Raw genomic sequence first — 10,400 nt, 5'->3', positions numbered from 1 at the left:
AGACCTAAAAGTAACATATCCCAGGCAGTCAGCCGTGTCATGGGCTGCACCAAAAAAACCACAGTTGGCAGGTCTAGGGAGGTGGTACCTCCCTTTTACTCTGCTCTCATGAGACCCCAGCTGGATGCAGGTTGGGGGCCTCCAGCATAAGAAGCCATGGACCTGTTGGAGCAAGTCCAAAGAAGGCCCCAAGGATGATCAGAGGAAAGGAGCACCTCTCCTGTGAAGACAGGCTGAGAGAGTTGGGGCAGTCCAGCCTGGAGAAAAGAAGATTTCAGGAAGACCTCAGAGCCTCTTCCAGTACCTAAAGGACTACAAGAGTTGGAGAGTGACTTTCTGCAAGGGCATGGAGTGACAGGACGAGGGAGAATGGCTTTTAAATGAGAGAGAGTGGGTTTAGATAACAAACTAAGAAGAAATTCTTTACTGTGAGGGTAGTGAGGCATTGGGACAGGTTGCCCAGGAGGAGCTGTGGATGCCCCATGCATTCCTGGAAGTGTTCAAGGCAAAGCTGGATGAGCTTTGAGCAGCCTGGTCTAGTGGAAGATGCCTCTACCCACAGCAACGGTGGGGAGTGGAACTTTAGATCTTTAAGGCCCCTTCCAAACCACGCCATTCTACAAAATGCGTATTTTTCCTTTGGACATATGGTCCAAACAATTATGAGACTGTTTCCCTGTAATTAGCAAAGCTTTCAGCAAACTAACCTAGTTTTCAAGATCTCACCCACCAACTGAACTGGTACCTCTTTGGCAGCATCCCAAAGGGAAAATGGCCATCTGTGATCACACCAGACTTTTCCCTTCAGCCTTTATGGATACTCATTTCACAAATGCTCTTGCAATTTATAATTTTCAGCATAATTTATAATTTTTGTAATTTTTAGTAAGTGAATGATTTGCATTAGTAGAATGAGAACTGCTGAAACAGGATTCTTTCTTTCCTGAACATTCTGCATTCAGCAAATAATACCCTATTTCTATTGGGATGAACATTTTTGCAATATGAGTTAAGTTTAGTGCTTGCACCATGATGAGGACTTAGTCCCGTTAATTATGCCTTGGACCCTAACTGGCTGTTAAGTTAACCTGTTTCTCATCCTGTGTGTCTAACTTCAGCCTTGCAAGGACAACCGGTGAAATGACAAGATCTGAATGAGGTGCCTTAGCCACTGTTTAGCAGTGGGGTGTGAAGCTTAGCCCAGGCTGCCCCTCCAGATATTTGTACTTCTCGGGAAGGATTTCCAGCTGCTGCTGTGCTACACTGGCTTTTGTGACTATATCTTGGACTTGCCACATTTGCACACCTCCCATCGGTGTAAGCTGTACCCTGAGCTCGCAGAAATTCAGGAGTTTAGCCCAGATTTGGTCTTGTTTTCAGAAGTCAGGGTTGGAAGGGGTTAGCGAATTGTGGAGTTTGCACATAAAAAACAGTAGACAATTTTTGACTTCCATTTCTCAAAGACCAAGTTCTTTGGCGCAGATATCCTCCTGTTATTATTATGGACAAGACCGATATTCTGTACCTTTTCGTTTTGTTTGGTGCTTTTTTTCATCTGTCCCTTCAAAGTTTCCTTTCTTTTCAGTTCAGGCCAACAAGTGCCATGGCTGGACTTAGAAATCAGCCCACTGAGCAAAGTCATGCAGGCATTTACCACAATGGAGGCTTTCACTGGAGACCAGCCACGGCTACTGATTCTGAGGACCACCTGATTCCCTCTATGAGGCTCCTCCACTATTTCGTAATTAAATTTTCTCCTACACCTCACTAAATTTCCACTAGGCCGTGCTAAATTTCCACTAGGCCGTACTAAACAGGGCAACATGACAAGAATGAAGGTAACTTACTATGAAAGCATAAAACAACAGCAGAGTTCTCTCTAAGAGATTGCCACGAATAAAAGACTTTAATCATATTAGACATTAATTTGTTCTTACAGCATTTTTGTTTGAGGAACTTTCATGCTCATGTCTCTTCGATTAATTCTTTGTAACTCTGTCTTGTTGAGGAATTGTGTTGAGCACAAGTTGGAGCAAACCATGCCAGGGGCCATTCCAACACTGTGAGACTGCAAGAAATACTGATCAGTGCTGGTAAATAGAAGCCCTGTGACATGTTTTCCCCCTTAGAAAATGCCTATCCTTTATTCACTCAGGTTGATCCATTAAAGAAAACACACAGTTGAAAGGTTACTGGTCAATATCATAATGCATCAGCTTTTTCAGGAGCATCAGTGTTCATGTTGGAAGCCTACTTGTGAGGGAACCTCCTCCTTCAAATATCTCCAATTACCACATTTTGATTCCCATCACATATTAGTCTAAGAGCAGGAACCCAGATCCTTTTGGCCAAACAAAGCTGAAAGGGCACTAATGCTCTCCAACCAAGACTGGTCATTGAGGCCTCAAATGAGATTCCTGCCCATGGCCAGTCCCAAGCCCAAAGCCTGCAGAATAGGCAGCTGGGACCTTGGCACCAGCTGGTTGGTTCTGTAGATCGGTTCCTGTAATGTTGCGCTACTTACTAACATAGATGAAACCTCCATGTGCAGGACTCTCCCACTAAACCCTTTTAAAGAGATTTAAGGTGTTCAGGCCCCAGAGACTGATTTCACCCCAGTGAGAGCACTGTAACTGGACAGATATCAATATCTGACTCTAAGAGCTGGAAGTCATTTAGTCTCTCCAAGCAAGTGTAGGACCACTCTGAAATGCCCACTAGTCTGACTCTCTCTTCAGAACTGAGTAGGTTCAATTCTTCCATCACTCCAACTAGACTTCATTAACATCTCTACAACTTCCATCATTCCACACAAGACCAAAAGGTTACTGCTGGTCTTCAGCAGAACTTCCCTGACCATAAATAAGTGAGTTGCTCTGTCACCAGAAACCTACAACCCAGGCTGCAAACTCTGCACTTGGCTGGTTGTAACTTACTCCAGCCCTTTGTCTTGCAAAGTAAAGACAGATGACTTGCGAGTGGTCATTTGTAAATAAGTTCAGGACTGGACTGCAATGATGCACAACATCAATGTTGTTGCCTATTATATTGTATATAATAGACAGTGTTTAGTAGGGGGTGAGATAAGGGAGGGTTGCAAATACACTCGGCACTTCCAAGTTTGTGTGCCTTAAATTGACTTTCTTGGTTCTGTAGTATGTATTTTCAGAATGCTTGGATCTGATTCAGCTTGTTCTGCTGAACAAAACAGTTTCCCTGCTCTGAGAGAGGAACACAGTGGTGAATCAGGCCCTTTATTTGCCTCCAATGGCTCACCATCAGACCTACTGCAAACTACCTATTGAAAGCATGACAGCCATCACTATGCTCTATAGTGAGCATTTGGAGTATCATGCACTAAGTATAGTCCATATGAAGAGGTCTTTTGTTTACGAAAGCAAGCTGTACAGTGTTTAGTAAGCCAAGCTCCAAATATAGGATCGATAAAGCGCAGCTAAAATCAACTATTGCCTCAACAGGCATTCACAGATTTTCTCTGAATTAAGTGCGTTTGAATCTTAGGGCCACAATGTCTTCACTCAGCTCTTTCACACATAGTTCATGCAGAAATAGAGTAGGCTGGGACCTGGTATCAGGCAATGCGCAAGAACTTGAGGCTCCAAGTGGGGAAGAAAAAAAATGAGGGGAAAAAAAAACCCCAAAATAAAAATAAACCATATGGAATCCACACTCAGATGCCTTTAAAACAACCACAAACATTCTTGCTGCCTCAAGCTGCAAATGTCATGAAACAATTACTGGGTTGGGGGACTTCAAAGGTCCACTGAGAGCAGCAGCTTTCTTTTTCAATCAAACACAGGAATAGGGCTTTTTTCCTCTCTCCTCTCTAGCTCTCTCCCTTTTTTTCTGAGCGAAACAGCGCCTAGGCTTCCTGATTTCAAAAACCCTGTTCTGCTTCACTTGACCACTCCATAACCTTAGGAGAAGCTCAAAAACTTCAAAACTGTGAGTCATTCTGAATGAAAAAGACATTATTGTATTTCTTTAAGATTGAAAACTGCTGCATTCCTTTTTTGTCAAATTTACATGAATGGTCTTTAAGAGCTTGCAGCTGAATGCTGTGTAAAGCTTGAACTTCCATAAATTCCTGTTTACTTAATCATTGATTCTAGAAGGTGACTGACAGTCATTTACAAGGAGATTCATAATTCACCATGCACAGAAACAAGTGGACTTCTTTCCACTGCTTAACTTATTTATAAATATTTCCCCTTCCCCCTCCCCCCCCTCGACGCATATATGCTCTTTTATTTCATGTTTTCATTTCAGAAAGGCAACGGTTTAATCTCCATTTTCTTGCAGGAGCTTTTGTGAAGGCTACAGTGTTGCTTACCTCAAGCATTGGCTCGCTGGTGGAAAGAGCTGTGCTTAACATGATATTTTCAAATGGCTGAAAGCACAGGGCATGTTTGGCAGAACAGATATATATGGCCGCCAGCCCCAGTTCTGCTGCGTTTAAGGAGCATACCTCCCACCACAGGTAGAATCCAGGCTGCTCCAAGAGGCTGGATCCCAAGGGGTTTCAGTTGGCACTGACCCCTCTGCAGAGAGTCATGCACACAAAAATCATGCAGAAATAACAGGCTGCCCCCTTTGAAGAGAACTGAGTCAAATTGTTAAAAATGAAACTGACTCATTGTAGAAACAGTGGTCACTGGAATGGCATCTCCACAACTGCTGTGGTAAGAGAGGAAACTGCCTGACCACAACTGCCTTTGTGCTTATTCTAGCTGTTTAAGTTCTAAAAACCACAAAACCCCATTTGAAATTCCACTGTATAGCAAGGTTTGTGTAATGAGGTTACATTTCATAATAGGATCATTGAAAACTGAAACAAGCAGCATTAATATGTAGACTGCCTGCAACAAGCTAGCCAGCAGCGTGATGATGTCATTTTTAATTAAAAGTCTGTCCCTGTCCCACACTAAAAAAAGAGTGCAGATCAGGGAATATGCGTTGATCGCATCCATAGGGAAGGACTGTCAAGCAGCACAGTGGTATTACAGAGCACCCTGCAAGCCATATGGCATGCCTTTAATAGAACTAATCCCCACGTACTCTGCTTGTGTCACGTGTATCAGGATTCTGCTCCCACACGGAAAAGACATTAGTCAGGAGCAGGAGAAAGGGAGGGCCAGTGATAACCAACATTGTGTCCTTTATCATGTGCCATGCTGTAAATGCTACTGCAGCAGAGTTGAGACCAAGAGGAAATGGACTGCAGACTCATGGAAGTGGACAGACCCTTCATTCCCCTCAGTCAGCGACTATGCCAATTTACAAAGATGCAAGTCCAGGCCTTTTAGCAGAGGCCTTTTGAGCACCCATGTGAAATATTAGTTAAGAATGGCTGGTACTTGTAGAGTCATTTATTCATGTAGTATTGCACTTTCACTCAAGACTGAGTAACACAGAAATCAAGAGATGCTTATCCACAAAACCCTTCCCGACTCAGCATTTGTTGATTCCTTTTCAGCCTCTTGTGCTTTCCTTAGGGCAATTAAACCAACTTCAGTATAAGGAGGATACATTCCTGTGAATATCAGCGTCTGCTGAACATGTTGTCCACTTCCCAAACATCAGGCACCAAGGACCCAATCAGCCCATCCTCAGTTCTCTGAACAGAGTTTTTGACTAGAGAGAGGGTCATCTTACTCAGCTGGGCAAGAACTGTAAGACATTAATAGTAATGAAGCTGGTCATGACTTGTGTGAAAGTAGCAGAAGAAAGATGACCAAGACAACTATTACACTTTGCTTAACTGCCATTTTCATGTCCTACAAATATTTCAGAGGTAATATTGCCATTTATTTAAAATTTCACTGTTGGATTTCTCCACCCTAAATTACTGGGTTGGGTCCAAGTCATGAAGACTATTACATGGACAATCCTTACACCAAGCTGATCTGCAGACCTTCACTAAGCAAATAAAATTTACTTTTCCTTTTTATGATTTCTATGTAAAACATGATGTAAGGGTATATGTGGATCTTTGAAAATCGTTGAGTTGATCATGAGTGTAAAATAAATTTAGGGATCATTAGCATAAAGTTTTGGCAGTAGGTCTTAGTTTTATAGAATGCTGCCTTCACTTAGGATAGGCATTGCCATATCATCGGGGATATTCAGAAGGGAAATTCATTTGGACTAATAGGGTTTTTTTCACCCACTACTTTAGCTGCCCAGATAGTTCTATACAAAGTGAAAGAATGGAGAAATCTATATCCTGCCCCAGGTATCTGCAGGCCTGCAAAAACCTTCCTTGATTTATATTAAAACTAGAGAAATGTTCAAAAGGTTTCAGATTTAGCCTAGCCAGAGAATGCTCAGCATAAAACACCTCAAACAATTGTGCTCCTTGAGCACAGTCCTACAGGATTCCTTTTCGGGAGACAGAAACAGACAAGACAAACAGACAGGACATGTCTCTGATGCAGCAGCTCCTCTCCTACAGCCGTGTGTGTGTGTGTGTGTGTGTGTGTGTGTGTGTGTGTGTGTGTGTGTGTGTGTGTGTCTGCAAGGACACGTGCATGAAAGGGAGAGAGTGATCCCAACCAACTTTCTAAGCCACTGGGAGGGAAGGATTACCACAAGATTGGACCCCATATGTTTAATTTTCAGACAGAGTTAAAATGAGATATGCTACATCAGACCCAAGATAGTGGTGTTCCTATTCTTATTGACCCAAATCACTTTAAGCCTGTTGAGTGCTGTTCTCTGGAGAAGAGATTTAAATTACACTTGGAGAAGAAGTGCTTTTTGAAGAAATAGTATTTCCTTCTTGGACCACAATGAGCAAGTCCAAGGTCAGACAAATCACATGTGGTAGAACAGGTTGCAGTGTGAAGGGCTCAAACGGTCACACATATTTTTGTTTTTCAGCTCAAGGAACTTGGCTATTTGTCTGTGAATACAAAACCTATCTTCTTATGCTAATAATTGATGTAATTCCATATACTCGCAACTGTGAAGCCAAAATTCATCAGCTAAAAAAATTTCAATCTACCTATCCAATAAAAGCCAGATCATTACTCATACAAATTTTATAAACTGAATTACGGCTGGATGAATAATAGAGAAGAATTTTCAAATTTTTTCTCTTGTATGGAAGAAAATACTGGAGATTGGAAAAGTAAATGTAAAGCTGTTTTCAGTGAATGTTAACCTATAAATGAAGCAATGAAGATCCCCAACATCAGTATAAAATTTTCCCACTCTATTCATTCTTGCCTCACCTTGGAGGCATATTGAGAAATGAAACTGCTGGGATGTTAGCCTTTTTGTGTGTTTCACAACTAGAAAGTGAAAGGCTCAGCAGGTTAAATACCAGCAGATTAAAGTATTTTATTCAGATATCAGTTGCAAAGATCTGGGAAATGCAGTGAGGACTTTCAGTCTTCAATGCCATGGGAGAAGAAAAACGATACAGCAGAAGTGTGTGGTAACATAAAAAGAATGTTATCTCAGCGGAGGGGAAAATACTTTCAAATGCATAATTGCAAACACATACCCTCAGCAGCTAACCCAGAGCCCTCTCAGACTGCACAGTTAAGAGTTTGGAAAGTGGCCAAAGTATCAGTTTTATTTGAGAGGTCAAAGTGATGAAAGAGAGAGAAAGAATAGCATCAAATATGATTGATAATAAGTATTGCTTTCTTTGATTGGTTTCTGCTCCCCCTCTCTTTTCCATCTCATTCTTCTCTCAAGTTCACTAAGAAAAATGTCAGATCTGCGGTCCACCTAGCAACACATGATTGCATGTGAGATGTGCTTATAGGAAAACACCTGCTCATTGTACATACCTGCTTAAACTCCTAATAGCCACGAAACTCCTACAGATCCACTGCAGTTAGGGGCTGTTTGCTGCAGTACAATTATTTGTGACCCTTTATGGCTCGTACCACACAGGCATCGTTGCACTTTATGTTATCTGGTTACTTTGCACAGCCTCCCTCGTGCTGCTGAGCATCTACAAAATCCCCACGTGGATTTCTAGGGACTCTGACCTGAGAATGTTGGTGCTGTCACTGTTTCTGGTCCATAATTGTCCTCCCTCCCCTCTTTATTGTGCACACTGTCTTTATATAAACACATTGAGGAAGATAAAAGGTTTATGATGGCAACTCAATTGAGTTTATGGTTCCTTTCACACACATAGATGTTACCTCAAGTACAGACCAGTCAGGATGAAGACCTTGGAACTATAGGACACTTTCACATGTGAGTTCTAACCATTATTAAATTCTCACAGGAATCGTGGCCAATGGGCAGGGACTAGGCCATGCTTAAGCCCATGAATTTAACAACATTATACAGGCCAGGACCTGTAAACAATGTACAGTCACTTTATATGTGCACACATGTTGCAAAATCAGTTCTTTGCATCAGGATTTTGCAGCCCATGGGGATGATATTTACTAGAACCACTTATATGAGCAAGAGTTTATTGCAGGAATAAAAAGCAGATCATGCCACAGGAATACCAAGAAAGAAGCTTGTGGATGTTATTGGTGAGTAATGAAATGGGAGGGGGGAAAAAAATGAAAATGTATTGATTCCAAAGCAATACTGAGAAAATGAGAAATTTTCCAGAGAAGGGACAGAGCCATGACAGATATTGGGAGGTGAAAAGAGGAGAGGGAGACCACAGCAAAAGGAAAAGCAAAGAAATAAGCCTGAGATGATTTGCAAAAGAACTAGAAATTACCAGAACTAGAGTGAGATATTGTAGATCTTTCTGTGGCACAGATGAGCAAAAAAATCACAATAATTCAAGAGGGAGGCAGGCATGATGCTTAAATTGGCTGTTAAAGCAGACCAAGAAGATACAGGAGACCAGGCAGGATATGATCAAGTAGTAAATATTTTTGCAACAAGCAGAGAGGGTGGGGGCATTGTTAAGAAAGCAAAAATGATCCACAGTAGTGAATTCAACAACCCCTTTGCAGATTTGATAAAATCAGACTTAACAAGATGTGGTGGTGAATTTGGTTCATTAATCATTTAGCCATCTAGCTAATCCTGCATCCCACATCTCAAAGTCTGCAATAATCAGACGCTGTCTTGGCAAGTCTGAACAGTTGGGCAAACAGCAGATTAGGAGTATGTGATGAATGCATCACACTACATAACTCCGCAAGGAAAATGGGTGACGGAAGGCATGAGGGCATATAGGATGATTTGAGTCACAAGAGAAACCTGTACCTTAAAACGGAAAAATACTACAAGGCGGATGAAGAACAGGAATGTGGGCAAAAGGGTAGGGAAACTGTAACCTGGGTAAGGTACATGTGGTTAGGAAAGATGTAGAAAGCTGAGATAGAAAGAAAGGGGCAGACACATCATGGGGGAGAAGCACAAGAGAAAGGTTAAAAATAGCTCCAGCAAAATTGTGGAGTTTTTAAACACATATCACCATGGCAGGACCAAATCAGGTGCACTGTGAAAAGGGGGGGAATGTGCAATTTTTTCAAACCAGTCCTTGTGCTCCTAATCCGATGGATGACAGCTCTTCCTTTCTACCTCTGCCCACAACACAAATTTGTTCCCCAGTTCTCCTTCATCCATCCACATGTACTGGGGCACACCAAGATTTGTAAGCAAGCTGGCAAGTCAAGTGTCTCCCAGAATAAAAGTACACAGAAACCATGAAGAAAAATGTGATGCAGCCATCACTTTGGGCACGAATCCAGCGAATTTCAGTGTTTCTTTTCTTGGTCGCTGGGGTGTTTAAGCAATATTTTTTCATTCCTAAGCACTAATTAGTCCTTATAACACACCACAAGATACCTAAACAGTTAGTAGTACCTCCAATTAACAGGGAAGAAAATGAAGACTAAAAGATTGAACAATTTAGCTCCACCACAGGGAAGGTTAATTCCCAAAGCAGGGAATTAGACAAAATGAGTTCTTAACACTGTTCTCTTACTATAGCAATTGATAATATTGCTGTTCTTTCCTGAGCTCCTCAAAGCAAGACAGACAGCTGCCATAAGACCCATTCTTCATTCATTTTACACCCTATGATTACTCAGAATCAATTATTGACATATTTGAGATCTGTACAACTCTCATAAAACCAACACTCTTTTTTTTTTTTTTCTGAAAAGCAGGCTCAAACTGCAAAAACTACCAGATGTATTTAAAATTAACAGAGCAGAAAGAAAGAAACAAAAGAAGCAAGTATCATACTGAAATCCACTGAGAAAGGTTAAATGCATAAAAAGTGTAGGGAATAATTCAAGACGAACCACACAAAGAAGTGCAAGGCTGTGGCTACAGGGAAATCCAAAGTAATTGCAGCACATGTACACCGAGCAGCTCCAGGTCAGTGATACAGCAGGGTGTCAGACACCCTTGGTTCCCCTGAGAGCTGGTTA

Source organism: Oenanthe melanoleuca, chromosome 5 (genome assembly GCF_029582105.1).
Source record: "Oenanthe melanoleuca isolate GR-GAL-2019-014 chromosome 5, OMel1.0, whole genome shotgun sequence".
Taxonomy (NCBI): domain Eukaryota; kingdom Metazoa; phylum Chordata; class Aves; order Passeriformes; family Muscicapidae; genus Oenanthe; species Oenanthe melanoleuca.
This window is presented reverse-complemented; position numbering follows the sequence as displayed.